Source organism: Poecilia formosa, unplaced genomic scaffold, assembly GCF_000485575.1.
Source record: "Poecilia formosa unplaced genomic scaffold, Poecilia_formosa-5.1.2 Scaffold234, whole genome shotgun sequence".
Classification (NCBI taxonomy): Eukaryota; Metazoa; Chordata; class Actinopteri; order Cyprinodontiformes; family Poeciliidae; genus Poecilia; species Poecilia formosa.
The window spans coordinates 573,342-592,226 of record NW_006800173.1 but is presented as its reverse complement, the minus strand read 5'-3'; the positions used below and the strand labels follow the sequence as shown (position 1 = coordinate 592,226).

Below are 18,885 nucleotides of genomic sequence, written 5' to 3'. Positions count from 1 at the left end.
TGTTTAACTGCAGGAGAGCAATGGGATTAATTAATAATGATTAATAATAATGATATTAAATCATTAATAATGATTTATTCATTTGGTAAAATGTTTTAGTAAACCAATCCAGTGTTGTGTGTTCAGGCACACTAAAAAAATCGCAATTTAATCCAAATGCTCTTCATTCTTAGATTAGATTAGATGAGCAGTAGACCAAAACTTGAACAACAAAATGATTCATTTACCTAAACAAAACACATGTACCTGTATAGTGTGCCATTTTTTCCATTAGATTTGTTTGTTACAATAGCTTAGGGTACAGGGAACATTTTCTAGTCACATAATTAGCCAATTTAGCTTAGCATAGCTTAACTTTATTTTTAGCACCATTATGATAACTCTATTCAACTTAGTCAAAATTATTGAACCAATGTAGATTACAAATAGCAAATAACTGTTTAATTTCCCTCTACTTCAAGAGCTTTTTTGTGTCTGCAGTAGCCTGAGGCTGTTTTTTGTTATTATTATCAATAAGTAATAATGGAAAATAAGGAAATTAGCCCCTTGGAGAGACGTAATACTTTAAGGAAGTTCAACACTCACAGAAACATCGATGACAGCAACAGAATCCACACCACCGGTCAAAAAAAGCCCGCCAAGGACGATGGCACCATGACTGGAGCCGACAGCAGGATCTGGTAAGAAATGAATGAAAGAGAGAGCATTCATAGTGGAACAATAAAAAGTGAGTCTAATTAACTGAATGAGCTGCAGCTGAATGGATGGGGCGAGACAACTGAGACACTGCAGGAGAATGGCCAGAAATGGCAAACACCATGTAAATGCTAAATCATGCCACAAGAGAAATAAAGCAAAAAAAGAGGATGAATAACATATACCAAACAGGACATGAGTAAATACAAGAATCTGCCATCACATTTAGTCAAGATCATTATGAAGCTAAGTGTTTTCAGCTTTAGCAAGTAATGCAAACTAAAGCAACATAGCAAGTCAAATAGGTCTAGAGTAAATGTGTACAGAAGGCAAAGACTTTGTTAAATATTTTAATAATCCACCCTATATTGAAGATTCCAGTAAGGATTGCAATCCTCTACAGAAGGCTGAACTGTCAAATGCATTTACTTTTGTAAATTTGATCACTTCATTTTGTTTGGTGCGTGATTTTGTGAATAAAACAATGTGTTACATTAAAACTGACTACAAATAGAGTGGCCTCTCTTTGTTGTGTGCAACTTTGTCACATAGCTATGTTTCTACAAAGCATGTTTGGGTTCTCATATTCATAAGGTTGTAGTTTCATAAGGATGTAGCAGTCCTGGATGGTGCCTGCCTCCCCCTGTGGGATGGCTGAACTTGTTAAAAACAGCCAGATGCCAGCTTCTTGACCAAGTCTCCAAACATGGTAACAATGTGATCCTTGGGACGTATCCAAGCCAGTCTGCTCTGCCCAAGCCAAATCTCCAAAAGTGACAGATTCTGCTGTGGCGTGATATCCCTTTATTTTAGTTTTCTGATTTATCTCTATGTTAGACATTTTAACTTCTCATTATAAGAGATGTGGTAGATGACTATTCACAATAATTTATCTGTAGATTATTCACTTTTTCATTGTTTTCCTCGTGTCTAAAATGTTTAAGGTGAAAATGCCTTTACTTTACTATAATGTATTGTACTTATTCCAAATGATTTTGTTTTAGCACCTATTGGACCCTTCATGAGCATACTGATTCTGGCATCGCTGACGATTATCATCCTGGCTGGGAAAGCGACCCACATCTGTCAACTGCCAATTTATTATTTGCTGTGGGAACCACATAAGCCAGTGATGAATGGACCTGCCTCTCTGCTCAATATGATGCTGCCTGGCTTGCTGTCCAGCCCTGGGATCGCTGACAAAAACTGTTGAAACAGAGCAAACTCACAAATGTGAGTTTGACGGTATTTCTCTCCAGTTTAAACATTTATATAAGTAAAAATAAAAAATGTGAAACAAAAACCATGATTATATATTACAATTTTGTATATAAATTTCAATTTATTTAGATATCTATAGATAAAATGTTCTCCTCCTCCCTGGTGAGGTGTTCCGGGCACGTCCCACCGGGAGGAGGCCCCGAGGAAGACCCAGGACACGCTGGAGGGACTATGTCTCTCGGCTGGCCTGGGAACGCCTTGGGGTTCCCCCGGAGGAGCTGGAAGAAGTGGCTGGGGAGAGGGAAGTCTGGGCCTCCCTTCTGAAGCTGCTGCCCCCGCGACCCGATCCCGGATAAGCGGAAGAAGATGGATGGATGGATGGATGGATGGATGGATGGATAGATAAAATGTTATTGATCCCTTGAAGCTGCAGTGTGTAACTTTTACACAAAATATTTTCTTTATCTTGTTAAAACTGTTATGTCATGACAATTTAATATGATAGATAATGTGAAAAAATAAGCTCCTCTGCCTCCTCTCTGTGGTCCTACTGCCATCTGCAGAAATATACGTTTGATCAGAAACAACCAATCAGAGCCAAGAGGAGAGTTTTGGCACTGTCAATTACCCTTGTGTAAACCTCACTCTCTGCTACACTACAACTTCTTCCCCTCAATGGAACCTGTTGCGAATGCACATGAAAGTTAGCGTGGCTACCAATGACATTGCATAAACAGTTTTCCTGTAATTGTGAGTTGTGTTATACTCTCACAAAAAAGACAGTTTTAACCAATATGCAGAAATCATATTTTCATAAAAGTTATCTATTGCAGCTTTACGAACATTTCTTCTGTAACATTAAAATTCCACTGGAAATATAGCACCATAACATACAAAAGAGCACCTATCCATATTCAAGCCTTCCCACGTACAATAAAACACATCTTCATTTATTTTCGTGAAAACATTTTACTTCTGAGGCAAAAGATTTCCTTAGTTCTGAGGAAGTTACAGAAATGCAATTGGAACTCGAGCTGTTGAAAAACAAGCCAGCTGTGAACCAGCGCTAGCACTGGCTTAGGATAAGCATCGTGTCAAAAAGTGGTAACGGTGAGATGAACAATTCCTTACAGTGAAGTCACACGGACACCTCCAGCTGTCTGGCTGAATGGCTGTCAATGTCTCAACACTAACTTCACAGTTCAGGCACTCTGACTCATTCACCTGATGATGATGTAACCAAAACGACTTCAGCGGAAGAAGCTCATCCAAACACCTCGCTGACACTCAGTCGCACTTCTTATATCATTCACTGGGGATATTTGGCAGCCTCAGCACTGCCAGTTTACAGACATGCACAACAATTTTGAGGGCCGAAACAGACTCTGCATGTGTTGTTGCAGCAGAAACTGAAACATCTGCCAAGAAACAGCTACTAGTAATTATATGAGATATTAGAGGAGAAACTCCTCATGTTTTTAGTATTATTACTTTGCGTCCTACTGCATCGTCATGAAGGGCTAAAAAGGGACACAGAAATTCATTAGATGCAAATTTGAATGGTTTTGATTTACAAAATTTCAAAAATAAATCTACGACACACACTTTTCAAATCCAGAACTCTTGAAGCATGAAGTAGTTTTTCCCAGAATTAAATATACATGTATGAAACCCTGAATGAAACCCTGAATGATTATAGACATAATCTCTCTTTAGGTTCAAACTATATTTTAACAAAACGTATGAAAATGTTACTTAAATCAACTTGAAACAATATTTAACTTGTGATGCATCACATTCATACCAGTCTGGCCTGAATTTGACATACAACATTTTCCACATCCATAAAAACACACAATGGGTGAATTTCCTCTACAATTCTGCAGTGTGTTTCATCACCTGACTTGAAACACACTGACATTTTATGCAGTTATAGTATTTACCAATGTTTTTGCACTTCAGTAGCCGACATTTTTACAAAAAGGACAGCATTAAAAGTTAAATTCAGTTTTCCATCAGTTGTTTTTTCCACATCCTTCAAGAATAAATGCTTAAAAACATTACATAAAAAACATACAGTGAAGTTATGGCATTTTTTGAAGCATACGTATATATTTTTTAAAAGGTTAGTCACACATTTAAAAGACAGACAGATATTATTCAATACTATTGTCCTCTATTATCTATTCTACTCTGATATGAAGAACCTTTTTACCACAAGCCTGCATTGAATCTCCCTCATCCTGCCTTTTCCTCCTGCTGTCATCAAAAACATCGTAGGAAGTGTGAAATAAGTTGATTTGTTAACTGTCAAAGGGGAACAGTGATGTCTGAAAATGGTAGAATTCCTTTAATTAAACAATGAACTTGATTCATTTATCTAGTGCATGTCCTTAAGATATGTTGAGCAAGACTGAATTTGTAGTTGATATTACACTCTCCATCTGGTTTGTCACAGCACCTGCTTTTAATTTCTTTTGCTTGCAAGAGCCAATTTGCAGAAGACATTTCAGGTCTCTCTCATGGATAAATTATCAGCTGGCCTAATCACTCACACATTAAATAGTTGTAAATGTCTTTTGATTTGCATGTCAATGATTTTATAATTAAAGTATAGAACTGATAAATATCTGTAGGACACATTGTTCCCTCTTACAATTAGAATATTGCCATAGACATAAAGACTTATCTACTAGAGCAATAATGTTATATTAACTTATAGTATTCTGTTTTTTCATGATAACTGAGTTTTAGCATTAAGAACTGAGTACACAGTGTTGAATGGTTTTCTAAAATACTCATGGGATTAAAATTACACAGGCCAGGCAATTTATCCTTACAGCTCCTTGGTTAGGTGGTTAAATGTCGCAGAAAAATCCAATTTTCGAAATCATCGACAACCTTCTGTTGTTCAGTTTGAATATTGACCTCTTAAAAACCGTGGTCGCTTTATAGGTGTATTTATTTCTGCAATACATCTGTATCACTCCCTGATAACAGGTCCATGATATATAAAATCATTCTCCAGAAGACATTTGACTTCCAGTTGAGTTTATGTGTGCTGATTTTGGAGCAAAGGATATGTTCATAGTTTGCAATTTAAATGGTAATGTTAATGTTAAACTGGTGTTCAGACACATTGTAGTTCATAAGATTGAGCCTTAGCAGTCCCTTTTTCTCCGTTAACCAATTTCCCTTTAATCTCAGGCTGACCATTTGGGTTAGATTATTAGAATTTGGACAGCTGGGTGTTAAAATAGATAAAGGCCAACATTAATATTGAAGATGGCACACTCATAGCCTCAAACTCAAGTTTTTTCTTCAATTTCTAGACATTTTATTAGCCAGCTCAATATCAGGAAATCGACCAGTTTAAATGGGATGCACCAATTCTGTCATTAAGGGCTGTAAAATATCCATTTACTAGTTTTTTGAGGACTTCGAAAGCTTGTGGATTCTTAGCAACCTGTCAAGGTACATTTAACACATTATTGGTGAGGGGAATAAATCTAAAACTGTGAGATCTGGTTAAAAACAAGAAAAATCCAAATGGATAAAATTCAAGACATGAATCTCTAACTTAGAAATGCAGAGTGAACACATTTCAATGCATTGCAGCATATCAGCCAAAATGGAGCGGTGCTATGTCATGTTTTGTTTAGTCAAACCCAAATGTAGGCAGAAGCAAAAAGGTGAAGTGGATAATTTTTAATAATGAAAACTGTTACACTTACAGAGCTGTCACAAAGGGAACAGGGCATGGAACCAGAGTCAGAGAAAAGGACTGTTTATATGAAAAATGTATAAATTAACAATGGACAGCAGTGAACTTTTATACTAAAGCAAAGGTGAAAAATGACAAAGAACCAGATGAGCTAATCAGGAGAAATGTGGTACAGCTGTGGCTGGGAGACAGCAGGAGAACAGAGGCAGGAAGACGAATTAACACTGAGGGAGCTGGACAAAACCTGGAAGGACCTGCAAACCAAACAACGGAAAGTCAAGATGATAATCTAAGAAAATATATTTGAATGTAAAGGGAAAAGAATGTGAGAATAAGCTAAGAACATATGCAAAAACACAAATTTATATGGCAATGCAATTCTAACCATAATGAACACAGTATAATTAACAAGCCTTATGAATATAAATAGACTGCAATAAAATAAGAACACAAAAACCCAAATATCTAAAGGTTGTAAAAATTTCCTTGAAATATGCTTAGTTATGTTTGATGGTACAAAGAGACACAAAATGCACATCAGTCTCTTGTAAGTGATACTCAAAAACTGTTTATGGTCATTTAAGATATTGATTTGGTGAATCAGTGATTTTCTCAAAACGTTTCTAATTAAACCGACCTTTCATTTTTATCTGTGTTTATATGCTCATCTGTGATTTGATTTGTTTTGACTTGAGTTTTCCTGCACTGCAGCTTGTATGTTTGTGAAAACCCTTAGTCAAATTGTAAAAGGGTATATTAAAGCTGATCTCAACATATCTGTGACAATCAAGAAATACATAAAAAGACAAAAGATCCTGAGGATCCTTAATTCTACATAAAGCAGTGGCAAGTTCATCCAGAGACCTTAAGTACTTTCAAATTGTTATAAAATGATACACTTTACTGAACCTCTGACTGGAAATTGGAAACATTTCTTTAAAATGATAAAACTACAGTTTCTCCAGAGCCAATGGCCAGTTACCTTCAAAATGCCCCGTCACACCACATTGGATTCTCTGTGCAGGCATTTGTTCTGGCCAAATACCAATTGATTTCCTTTTTACAAAGACAAGTGGCTGGCACCCAGATTGTTATATCATTCATTGTTTCAGGCCTATTCAGATTAATTTGATCACAGCAGGATAATAATGGTCAATCACGCTGTAAAGTAGCTTTAATGTTGCCTTTGACATGCTGTTCCAACCCCTGAAATAGAAAGACAGCCAGCAGAGTTTGCTGCAGAGGCAGGAGACAGAGGGGTGTTAAGTATTCAAGGATTTTAGCTATATGAGGGTGACTGTGGTCCTTTATTCCAGCAAATAATTTATGCTTGGTGTGACTCTAAAGTCGAAATAGCAAGTTTTATTTGAATCAGTTAGAAGAAAATTATGTTATATGAATCTATCCTAGTTATGACCTGGACTGTAGTTAGTGAAAACATTTATTACAGCGAAAATGTTAAGGGGAAAAATAGGTATTTTTTGTTGGAATTCATTTTCTGAAACCTCTCTTCCAAGTCTTAGTTTTAGATAAATTCTGCCAAAAATGCAGATCAGACATGATCAGGAATTTATTAGATCAACTGCTTAAATTTGTTTTAACATTAAATCCTATAGACGTTTGCTATGTCATTTCAGTGAGCAGGTTTCTTTATCACATCTCTGGTACTGATTGCATAAAAGCCAACGTCACTACATCTTTACTGTGCAGCGTTGATGTGTTTGTACAGTGAAATCCATGGAGCTCCATGGAGTTTATATGTAGGCTTTCCATCCTGACACTGAAAGTTAGTGGGGTCAACTCCTGGTTACATCACTGCTTGGCACTCGGCCTAATAAAACTGCTGTGGGAGTGTATCGGACCCGGCGACTATGACTGCACATTAGTACCTTCGGTTCATGTAACATAGAGGCATTACAATTTAAACGCTTTTTTTTTTAAAAACGCATTCATCTAAAGATTTCCAATGCACGCCACCATGTGTCAAAATCTACAGGTCATGAGCATTAACACATGTCTGCTTGGAAAAGTTCAGCTGTCAAAGCTACTTTGAATATAAATACTTGTCTGGCAGTGCAGCACAACGGGGAGCAGGAGCATGTAGAAAATAGCACCGCAGATTGTCCTTACTGTCACGTCATGTTGACTCTAATGAGCAAGCTGGAGCAAAACAGACAACAGCATCCATTCTGATTGAAGCCGCAGCCACATTACCAACAACTTTAGCAGCCCAGAGCAAGATTAACATCCTCAGATGCATCTCAATTGAGTCACTGATGCAACTCCAACCCATTTCCAAATGAGCGTCTGGCGAGACCCTCCCTGTCGAAGCAGATAGGATGACGGCACAGAGTTGTACGGACAAAGGGTGAGGGCGTTGAGCTGCAAACAGAATGGAAATGACTGAGAGAGACAGACTGAGATGCAGAAAAAGAGACGGAGATGGAAGAAGACTTTCTGTCTTTACATTTTGTGTGTTTTGTTTGTGAAAGAGTGATTCTGTGATGAATCGCTGTGTGACCTAAATCTGAGCTCTCAGAAGAGAATTAAATAGATATCATTAGATGGTTGCTCAAATCCATTTCTTTCAAGTTACAGTACTTTAATAGCTAGAGCAGACTGAAGGACTGTTGCCAAGGTATTTGATTATTAGTGCTTGTTTGGCCTCAGAATGATGGTTTTATGATTTTCTTTTATGTATTTTTGTGTGTTTTCAGGGTGATTGGAGCCATCAGCAGAAAGTGGAACTATTTAGCTTTCTGCTATGTTGTTGCATGACTTATAAAAACTACATTCATCCCTATTTGTAAAAGCAACAATTACAATAATTATTAACCTTATATGAGTAATTATTAAACCTAAAAAGAAAATACTTAAAAAATACATTTAAATCTAGCTTTACACTTTTCACACATTTGAATCCAGGCCACAAGAAGAGCAAATTACAAATATTTGCATCAGCCTCACTTAAGAGGACTGTTGAAAATGTTTTGAAGATAACCAGACACTCCTCCATATTTAAGTGATGCACGCTATGTTTAACCCTGGGCATCTGAACAGCTCATTCTAGTTTAAGGACCGATAAATTATAATAATGAGACGTTCGTGGTTGTCAAATGTATGACAAACATGCTGTTGCAAACTTCCCTGAGGCCCTTTACATGCGCACACAAATGGCTTTTCATGTGAGGCCACTCCACTGTTGACTGAGTGATTTGGTCCAGTGCCTGCTCCTGGAAAGTCTCTTTTTCCTCATGAGATGGGGCAAAAATCCAAGGATTCAACTCATGGATGTGTAAAAATGGCACAGCAGGACAAAGTTGGTCAGCTGGGTTTTCTTTGTGTTGTTATCTTTGTCTAACAATAAGGTGGTGATCTGAAAAATGTTAAGTTTGTCAAAAGGGAAACAATTTCTTCTCACCATAAGCGATGTGTTGTCAGGTCATATAGTGGCTTTTTTTTTATTGTTATTTTTTTTTTATTGTCAGTGTTGTGTTGGAGCAGCATACAAAATCTGTTCTGTGGAAACTAGGACAAAATATGTGTTGCTGTCAAGAAAAATGGATAATGCCACATCTGGAGTGAGTTAAGTGAGACAAGCTGCTGAGGTTTCAAACATATTCACGGCATTGACTTCATAAGCTCAAGCACCGTGTTGAATTTGAACTTGGTGCCAGAAAATCTTAAATAACTTGAATCTATATCAGAGGCAACAATGTCTGATCTGGGACATACTCCTTATTTATTTTTACCATGCTGCCATTCATTTTGAAATAACAGTACATGTTGGATCTTTTCAACTATTTATTACTGTCAATGTGCCTTTCTACAACCTGTGTGTTTTTTGGTTAATATAAAATGCTTGTGATATATTGCCTGCAGCAATTTATTAATGCCGTTAAGTCCGACCAAGAAAAACTGCTGCATAAAAGTGTTGGACAATTACACCAAAGCACTCACTAAAAATGAAATAAACACAGTGAGGGGATCTCAGATTTATGTCCAACTGCGTATCTGACACAAAGCTTTAACAACTTCAGCTTGTAAAAAAGAAAATCCTGTCAGGAGTTTAATTTCATGAAAGTGTTATAAAGACAGTCTGAGTATTAGTTCATAACCTCCATTAAAACTAGATGAGAAGCACTTCAGTAATAGTAAGGAATTTAAAAAGGATTTTATGTAATGACAGCAGAAAATGAATATGAGAACTAGAGTAATAATTTTGAAATGTGACAGAAACACAGGTACTTTCCTCTGCCCCCTTCTTAAAGGCTCCATTTCTCTTGCCTGGTTGAGTTCGGACTCTGTCCGAAACACAACAAGCTGCCACAAAAGAGTCATTGTTGTTTTAAGGGAGCCTCCACCTCCAAGCCTGGGGCCAATTTCAGAGCCTCAGAATGAAATAAAACTGAGAGAGGGGAATCTGTGATCACGTGTTTTTCCTCAGAGCTTTCAAACAGTAAGTCTGGCACATGATCCAAATATAAACACTCACTCACTCTCACACACATGCACTTGTTATATTTCTCCCCTCAACATTACTCTCGCTCACAGTTGTCTCTCACTGCTGCCACGTGTAGTCAAAGCTAGAAGCCATAAAGCCCCCATCCACTAAGGACAGTGGCAGCGGCAGCAAACAATGGTACATGTGCACATCAGAGTGAGAATCCATCCTCCTTGACTGGCTTCGCTCAGTCACATGCATCTTCGTTTATGGTACAGACAAAGCTACAAGACGTTTGTTGCAAGTTTCAGAAACTCATTGGTCAACGTACAGATATCTGAGCAACATTAGGAATTAGTCATAAAAAGAACTGACCTGTCAAATGGTTTCAAGTGTTAAATAAATCTCTATGTATTAATACATAAGGCACAGAAGGCTCTTCTTTGACTTGACAAATTATCTTTAGAATTTTATTTAAAAATAAATGTACCCGGAAAATACTAAACCAAAGAAACATTCAAAGTTTTTTCACACTTTTCCAAAGTGTATGCCTCCATCACATCTTGATTTAGTTATTTTTAGTTTATTGCACCACATTTTGTACCTTAGAAGCATTAAAAATGGCTGCAGACATGTTGTTTTGACTTTGAGCAAACTTTACAAAGGGTGAGGATTGACAGAACCATCGTTTATCTAAGCTAAATTCGAAACAGATGATTAAATTTAAAAAGATAATTATGTGCAGAAAACAATGAATGAAGTACAATCAGGCTTTATTTCATAGTAATTGTCGTGAAGATTGTTGTTGCCATTAAGTTAAACTGCTGTGATCACAACATCATAAAATATCGTTTATCAAACTGAATCATGAAACTTAGCTTGCCATCGTTACTTCTGTGGATAAATGAGACCAGTGTAGATCTTTCCACCCATCAGCTATTTGAATGTATAACCAGCTCTGCTCCCAACAAACCCAATGAACCCAATAAAACCAGTGAAAAATGAGAACAGACCCAGACAATATTACATTTCATTGAATATTTTAAATTTATGCGACCAGTTTATGCCCAAGAGAGTTTATATCTCTGCAGTTGTTATTTGCACAGATCTGTCTGCTCTTTTGCTTAATAAAAAGCATATTTTAAACAAGTTCACATTATGTACATTTCACTATTTTAGGATATGCCTTTTTTATTAACAACTTTATAGTTTTTACTTTAGGTTTTCTGTAATAGTTTTTAATGTGCGTCCTGGGAACATCCCCATTGTCAATGGATGAATAAATGATTACTCTATAATATCTTATTATAGATATTTTAGATTATTATTGTGAAATATTGCTGTGGACATACTGGTTCTGAAAGCCCACATTGCTTTCAGAACCAGAACTTCTCTTTTTCTATATATATTATACGCAAGATGCTGAGGATATAATGTCCCCATCATCACTTTGAGCGTTACCATCTCAGTCACCAAAATAAATCAAATGTAAACATCAAATGTAGAGAAAGTCTATTCTCTTTATATTTGATTATGTCTATGTGACATAATCAAATAGATTATTGATTTGCAGTTAATAAGATGCCAGAGATGGTGCTGGAGTACTGGAGTGTTTTACAGCTACATGGAGAATAGTGTAAGGCAGCTCTACCCCACCTCCACCTGTTGCTGCAGACTGCTGGTCATTCTGAAGAAAGTTACCAAGCTTTCCTTCAAACCTTCTTCACTTTTTAACAGCAGTATGAATCATATTTGCTTTTCAGTTGTAAACAACAGTAGATTATGTAATAGATTCTTATTTAAAATTGTGTAGCCACTACAAGGTGATGGTGTATTTTTGTACAGTGAGAATCTAATCCTGTCCCATGGCTGCTGCACACATTGATATTGTGTTCAGGATTGCATACTAGGCTACGATGCAGCTCTTATTATTTCCCACAATAATACTTTAGTGCAGTGTGCTGTTTGGCCAACAAATAACAAAGGAGCCAGTAGAAATTCAGAACAAAGGAGAATGTTGTATTTTCTGCTACATCACAAAAAAGAGTGAAAATATTTCATAATGACCTTTGGAATAGAAACTCTTTGAAGTCATCCAACTCCTCCGTAATCCACAGCACAGCAAAGTCAGGATGTAATTGTGAATAAAACAAGATGAACTCACACCCACACACGTATATATCCATATCTATATATATATAGAAATATAGATATCCAAAGCCACACGCATACATGCACTTTTCCACTCCTTCAGTTATATAACCTTAATGCAAGAGACAGCTTGACTAAGACATCCTGAGCTCATCATGTGATCTCCGTTTACTTTGGCCTGCTGGAGAGTTCATTCATTCATTCATTCATTCATTACGATGTTGAGCTGATGACCTGAGTGTCAAGAGAGATGAATCATGTGGGAAAGCTCAGGCCTCCGGGATGACCAGTGTTTGTCCTGCGTGTGCGTTTGTGGAAATGACATGCTACTGTTCATGTCCATTCTTACATGCCATCTCACATTAATTAGACCCGTGTTCCTTCACATGAAAAAATGCTCCGTGGCACTATTTCGTGCTGAGTTTTTTTTTTCATTTATTTTTATTATTTTGCAGTTGTGTAAGCATTTTGCAGTTGTATTGGAGACTTTTGGCAAAATGAGATGCACTTAAGCGAAGGTCATGTTGGAGACAGATACAGCTGAAGGCTTTAATAGGCTGTTGTCAGAGCCACTGTTACGCCAGTCTCTACTTGTACAGAGTAAGGAAGCTCTTAAAGCTTTTTCAGTTAAACATGCCAAGAATTGCAATGTTATAATTAGTTGAAATATATAATAAGAGAAGAATTTACAGTGGATTATTGGGGTCACTTGGTTTATGGTTGAGGTCCCTACTTTGGCTGTGAAATACATAATATTTTCTCGCTCCCCAATCCCAGCTCCGCTTTCCAGCAGGCATTCAGATGCAAAGCGAGCAACAGGCATTCACGTTCCTGCCTGGCAGATGCGCACAGTGAGATGCTCCCAGAGGCCTTCACTGCCGCATACAGGCGGCCGCCCCTGACAGCCAGGCGCTGAAATGGACGGTGACAAATAGTAGTGGACTTTTTATGCCCCAGCTACTCTCAACCCCGCCCCCGCCACCACCAAACAGCGCCAACTTCAACACTCTTCCCCTCGGCACCCTCGCCTCCTCCTCCATCTATTTTTCCCTGCAGATGACACACACACACAAAATTGGAGGCACAGCTTATCAACAGCTCCTGGGATTGCATGAAAAGAAGAAGGAAAAAAAAAGTGACGGCACACAGAAAAGTGCAACATAATGTGAGTTTACCTCAGTATAATCACCAATATGAATGGATGTAGAGACAGGAACAGTTTTAGACATTCAAATTCATTTTTTACTCAAATCAAAACATAATCCACACATTAGATTACACACAATTAATCCCAATAACATTCAGTTCCATTGCTACACTTAGATCTCAATAAGCCTTGTCAATAAAAACAAGGTTAATAGATTAATAATGTAACTCTGCAAACTGATATAAAACAATTTCATTTGTCCTGCCGTTTTGATTTTACAGATTTTATAGCGGTATACTGGTACCGCTTATTTTTCTGTAAAACTTTTATAACTGAAACAATTCAAAACAGGCACTCTATATCTGTCTGCCTTTTCTTTATTTTAAAATAACCCACACAGACATACATGTCGACAACTGTGAACAACTTCTCACGGTGTCAGCTGTTAATGCAAAGCAACTTTATTTATACTGCCAAATCATGAACATGATTATTCAATGTGATTTATAGGAAAAATAAGAATCAAAGTTCAATGAATGAAGATGTATGTACCAAGCAAGTGAAGGAAATATTATCACTGTAAAACCTCAATTTATATTTTTTCTGTCCCGCTTCTACTGTTGACACTAATAATTTCTTACTTTTCTAAATTATGATACATTGTTCTTTTGCTAATTTCTTTTGACAGCTTGGACCATATTTTGAATAATTCTCCAAATAAATAAAACAAACTTTGCTGTCCCAAAGCCTTTGGGCAACTACAGTAATTGCTCTTTGTCTATTTGAAAGAAAGAACAAGTTGAGTTTCCGCTTTAGCTTCCTGCAGGAGACAGAGAAACCGAGCAGCATGATGGCTGGTTATTCTCATAGCATTAGCATTTAAAGCATTTGCTTTACATTTTTTGAACAGGTGGTGCATTTAGGCATCTAGAAAAAGTAACCCAAACAAGTGTGCACCCTGAGTCAAACTTCTCAGGGTGCACACTCATTTTTCTAATATTTAGGTGAATTTCTTTAGCTTTTTTCATGACATCCCATAAGAAAGAAGTGTACTTGTGGTGTTATCGTGAAACACATCAACTGGTATGCCTCCATTTGACTCAAATGTCATCAGATGTCATTAGAGGGTTATACAGCTGTGACATCATTATCCGAGCTTTTCCAAAATGCACAAAGGTAATGTAAACTTAAACCAAGTAAAGGAAAAGCAAAAAGTGTGGTTTAGTGCGCAATGCAAAAATACAATCAATATAAAAAAGGTATTGTTTGGCTTTGTTAATACTACCTGACAAGAAAATAATATGTGTGTGTTTGTGTGTAATATATAATTTAGCTATCATGGGAGCCGTTATGGATGTTCCTAGAACATGCAGGCCCAGCAGCAGTTGTATGTATGAGACATCCATCATCATCCACAAACCCCCATTACCCTGCTGAGCCCATCGGATGGGAGGCATCATGAACCCAGTGAACTGACAAAGATGAATATAAATTCAGGAAATCCTCTCAGACCCCTCGTAGACAGCGTGGCTCACATTTGCCACAAAATATAGCAAATTAATAAATATAACGACAGACTTTCCAATTTGAAACTCGGCCGCACAAAATGTAGCAAAAAGCAACCAACAGAAAATGAATTTCACCACATAGAAGTAATATATGATACAGAGAAGACAGCTGTAATCTGAGAGAATAAAGTCCTTCCACGGTGATGACTCACTGGGCAGGAAGAAAATATAAATGGTAACAAAATTACAGTTTTAAAGGTTAAATTACTTCTATTTTTCATGTTATTACTTTAACATTATGATCTTGGTGTATGGTGTTGTAAGTTTCCTCTTAGAGAAAAGATTTTTTAAAAAGTGTACATACAACAAGTTACCATCTCTGAAAGGAAGACGATAATTAAGTCTATTTCTAAAACGTTTTTATTAGAACTTTGAAGAGAGCCCTGAGATTCTTTATTTAATTTTTTAATTGTACTATTATTATTATTGTTTTTTAATCGTGTGTAGTAAATAATAAAAAATCTATAAAATGACCCGGCATAGGGGTGTCTAAGAAATAACAAAGGTAAATTTGCTAAGCTTGCTGTGTCTGATCCCAAATGTATTTAATCCTAAAAGCTTTATCAAACATAGTAGTTATTCATAAACTCCTCAACTGACATATACATTACACATCATTCCTTTAATAAAAATATTCCAGATAACAAAATGCTTTCTAAATACTGCTTTTAAGTTTTATATAATTTACTTGCAAAATAGCAAATAACACCAAAGTTAGCATTTTAAAATACAAAATGCAAAGTATATGAAAGTTCTATGTAGTAAGGTAATGAAACTATGGTTTCATTACTGTAAATAATGAAAAATAATCATATTTTCAGATCATTCCAGTACAATTAAGTAATCTTGCTTCAGTCTTAAAATCCCAAAACTTTCTGAACTATCCTTCTCTAGAACACATTGTGAGGAACACTTCTGACACGCAAATACACACAGTGAAACAGAAAGACATAAAGCTGAGAGTTGAAAAGCTGAGATGCATGATTGAATTATAAATTGGCAGCTTTGCCGAGTGAAGATTGCAATTGCGTTTCATCACGCACCACAAGAGGAGCAGCCTGTCACTGCAGAAGCTGCCAAACTCTCTCAGGGTTTCATTATGATGGTGGAAGGTGTTGTCCATAATGACCATGAGTCGTACCATCGTCTGTCTCCTCTACTTCGGTTTCACCAGTAGAACTGATGTAGCATCCCGATCCAAAACAAACGTCGTTCCTTTGCTGACCTTTCCTGCTTGTAGCTCTGACATCAGTGGCCAAACAGAACACTTTTTCTCACCCAAGGTTTTCTTTCAGCAGGAAAATGCCAAAGTACAATTGCTTGATCATGAAAGTCATGGAATTCTTTATTTTCTAAATTTAGTCTATTTATATCCAAGGTAATTTAACTTTCTTCTGACAACAGAATGTGGCTTAGAACTGGCTTGTTAAGATCTTGTTTCTGAATGAAAATGCCATCTGGGGAAGGAAAACGAACTTTTCAAAGTCTGTGATGCTGCAACAAGTGTTTGAATTATCAATGAATGCTATGCAAAATTATTATCAATAGCCCTAAAACATGTTCATGTTTTGTACTTAAACTCTGGAGCCAGAGTTTCTTGACCAGATAACTATGAGCTGTGAACTCCACATTTCATATAAGAGACACAGCAAACATGTAAACAAGTAATTGATGAGATTAAAATGGAATTTATTTCTGCTTTATGCAAAACACTAAAACGTGTAGTGCAAACACACCATCCCCACCATCAAAACTGGCAGTGTCAGCATCATGCTAGCACAAAATTCAAAGATAGACGGATGTAGCGAAATTCAAAAGTTCAGTAACGGAGTTGGATGTTTACCTCGCAGCAGAGTAATGATGACCTTAAACATACAGTCAAAGCTACAATGCAATTTCTCAAATTAAGATAAAATAGGGCTAGAGCTAAACTTAATTAAGACATTTTGGCAAGATGGTCACCAGATTTGTAAAGCTAGTAGGGGCAAACTGTAAAAGACTGTAGTCACAGCTAAAGCAGTTCCACAAAATATTCAATCAGGCAGCTGCACTTTTCAAATTTTTGCTTGAGAATTATAAAGCTGATACCTAATTTTATTACTATGCTTTGGTTTATCACTAAACATCACAATAAAATATTTTAAATTTGTGGAGGTTATAAGGATTCAGAGGTATTATTACTTTTGCCAGACAATGTAGGATGCTAATTTATTTCTTAGCTTAAACTTAATTTTAAAAATGAAAATAGGAAATGGTATTCAGCTTCATCAACCAAGAAAATAAGATTGTTCAAAATTGTTCCAGAGTTCTCTTCAGTTTGCAAACTACTTTACAATAGTTTGAACTGTCTGGATTACATACAATCCAGACAGCTGTTTATCTGCAATTTTGGTCAGAAAGGTCACATTTTCATTTTAATCAATCAATCAAATTTTATTTGTATAGCACATTTCAGCAGCATCGCATTTCAAAGTGCTTTACATAATTAAAATAAAAACAGCATGTGAGAAAGAGAAAGAGATTTTAAAAAAAACATAATTAAAATGTTAACAGTGAGAAAGAAAAATAAAAAGCTGTGGAACTTTAGTTGAGACGCCGTCAACTGGGACTCCAACCCTTTGTACTTTAGTCAAAATGCCGTTTGACAAGGACTCTAACGTTTTTTTTTTAAAGATAAAAACATTAAAATCACCAAAACAGTGAGAAAACCATTTTGAAAAAGATTAAAAAAGATAAACAGTGAGAAAGAGAAATAAAAAGCTGTAGAACTTTAGTTGAGACGCCGTCAACTGGGACTCCAACCCTTTGTACTTTAGTTAAAATGCCGTTTGACAAGGACTCTAACTTTTTTTTTTAAAGATAAAAACATTAAAATCACCAAAACAGTGAGAAAAACATTTTGAAAAAGATTAAAAAAGATAAACAGTGAGAAAGAGAAATAAAAATAAATTAATAAAATAATTGAAATAATATAAACAGTATAATGTGTTTATGACCTAAAAACATAAACTTTAAAAAAAAAAAAAAGCAGAAAAAACTTTTTTCAGCAAAGGAACTGTCACAGAACACCGACTGTATAACTGTGCCAATATTGCGGAGCCCTGAGGGGCTTTTGGATCAAATATTTAATCTGGAGCTCAGTAATGAAAGGTCAACCAGAAAGAGAAACTGTTGCAGACTGTTATGCATACCGAGTTTATCTCAGTGGAAGGATTTATGTAGAGATTAAAAGGGAAATATTGCTGACCTCCTGTAAACTTTATGTAGCTTATTGGATAGATCATCTCTTTGATGGTAACATGACCAAAGTATGAAAAATGTTTTTGCTAAATTCAGTACATTTACATTTACGACAATAGTGTGCATTCTAATGAATGCATTAGTATGTACTGTCCCATTTAGGAAAATCAGTCAATCAATCAAGTGACCAAAAGTGTTCAATGGACATATAGATGTAATGTCTCTCACATTCCCTTGAGCTGTACATTGTAAATCTACTCCACAGAAGCACTGGTGCTCAAAACTGAAATAAAAAACTCTTCAGTGTCTGCAGGGGATCAGGACTTTCCAAGGTCTTCCATTTCCACATTAGGACATTTTCTGTTAGCAGGTAAAAGTAGAAAAAAGTGCTGTCTATAAGTAGGGTGTAATGTTATTAATTTAATTTGATCTGACTAAAATTCATTAACTGTTGGATATTTGAAGATGAAATTGCTCAGACAAAGCTACAAGCAAAAACGATCAATTGTCTGTTATTATTACTGAGGTGATTTCAGACAATATTTGCCAACACATGGTGTAGTGACTTAGAATTGTAATTTCAATCTTAATGCTGCCCTGTATTCCCCACATATTCACATTTTGTCAGGCTTCAACAACAAACTTCAGTAATGGGATGTTATGTGATGGACTTGTGAAGCACAATGACACATAG

The 18,885-nt window shown here is 36.3% G+C and overlaps 1 long non-coding RNA gene across 1 annotated transcript in view; it reads right to left on the bottom strand.

The window, feature by feature from the left end:
• The window catches only part of LOC107838271 (uncharacterized), a 79,589-nt gene extending 73,867 nt beyond the window's left edge, over window positions 1-5,722 (bottom strand). Inside the window, exons 1-2 of the long non-coding RNA XR_001664335.1 lie at window positions 5,652-5,722; window positions 586-677 (exon numbers count right to left, since the gene is read on the bottom strand). This is a non-coding gene — a long non-coding RNA (uncharacterized LOC107838271). The remainder of the gene's footprint in view (window positions 1-585; window positions 678-5,651) is intronic.
• Window positions 5,723-18,885: the final 13,163 nt, after the last annotated feature.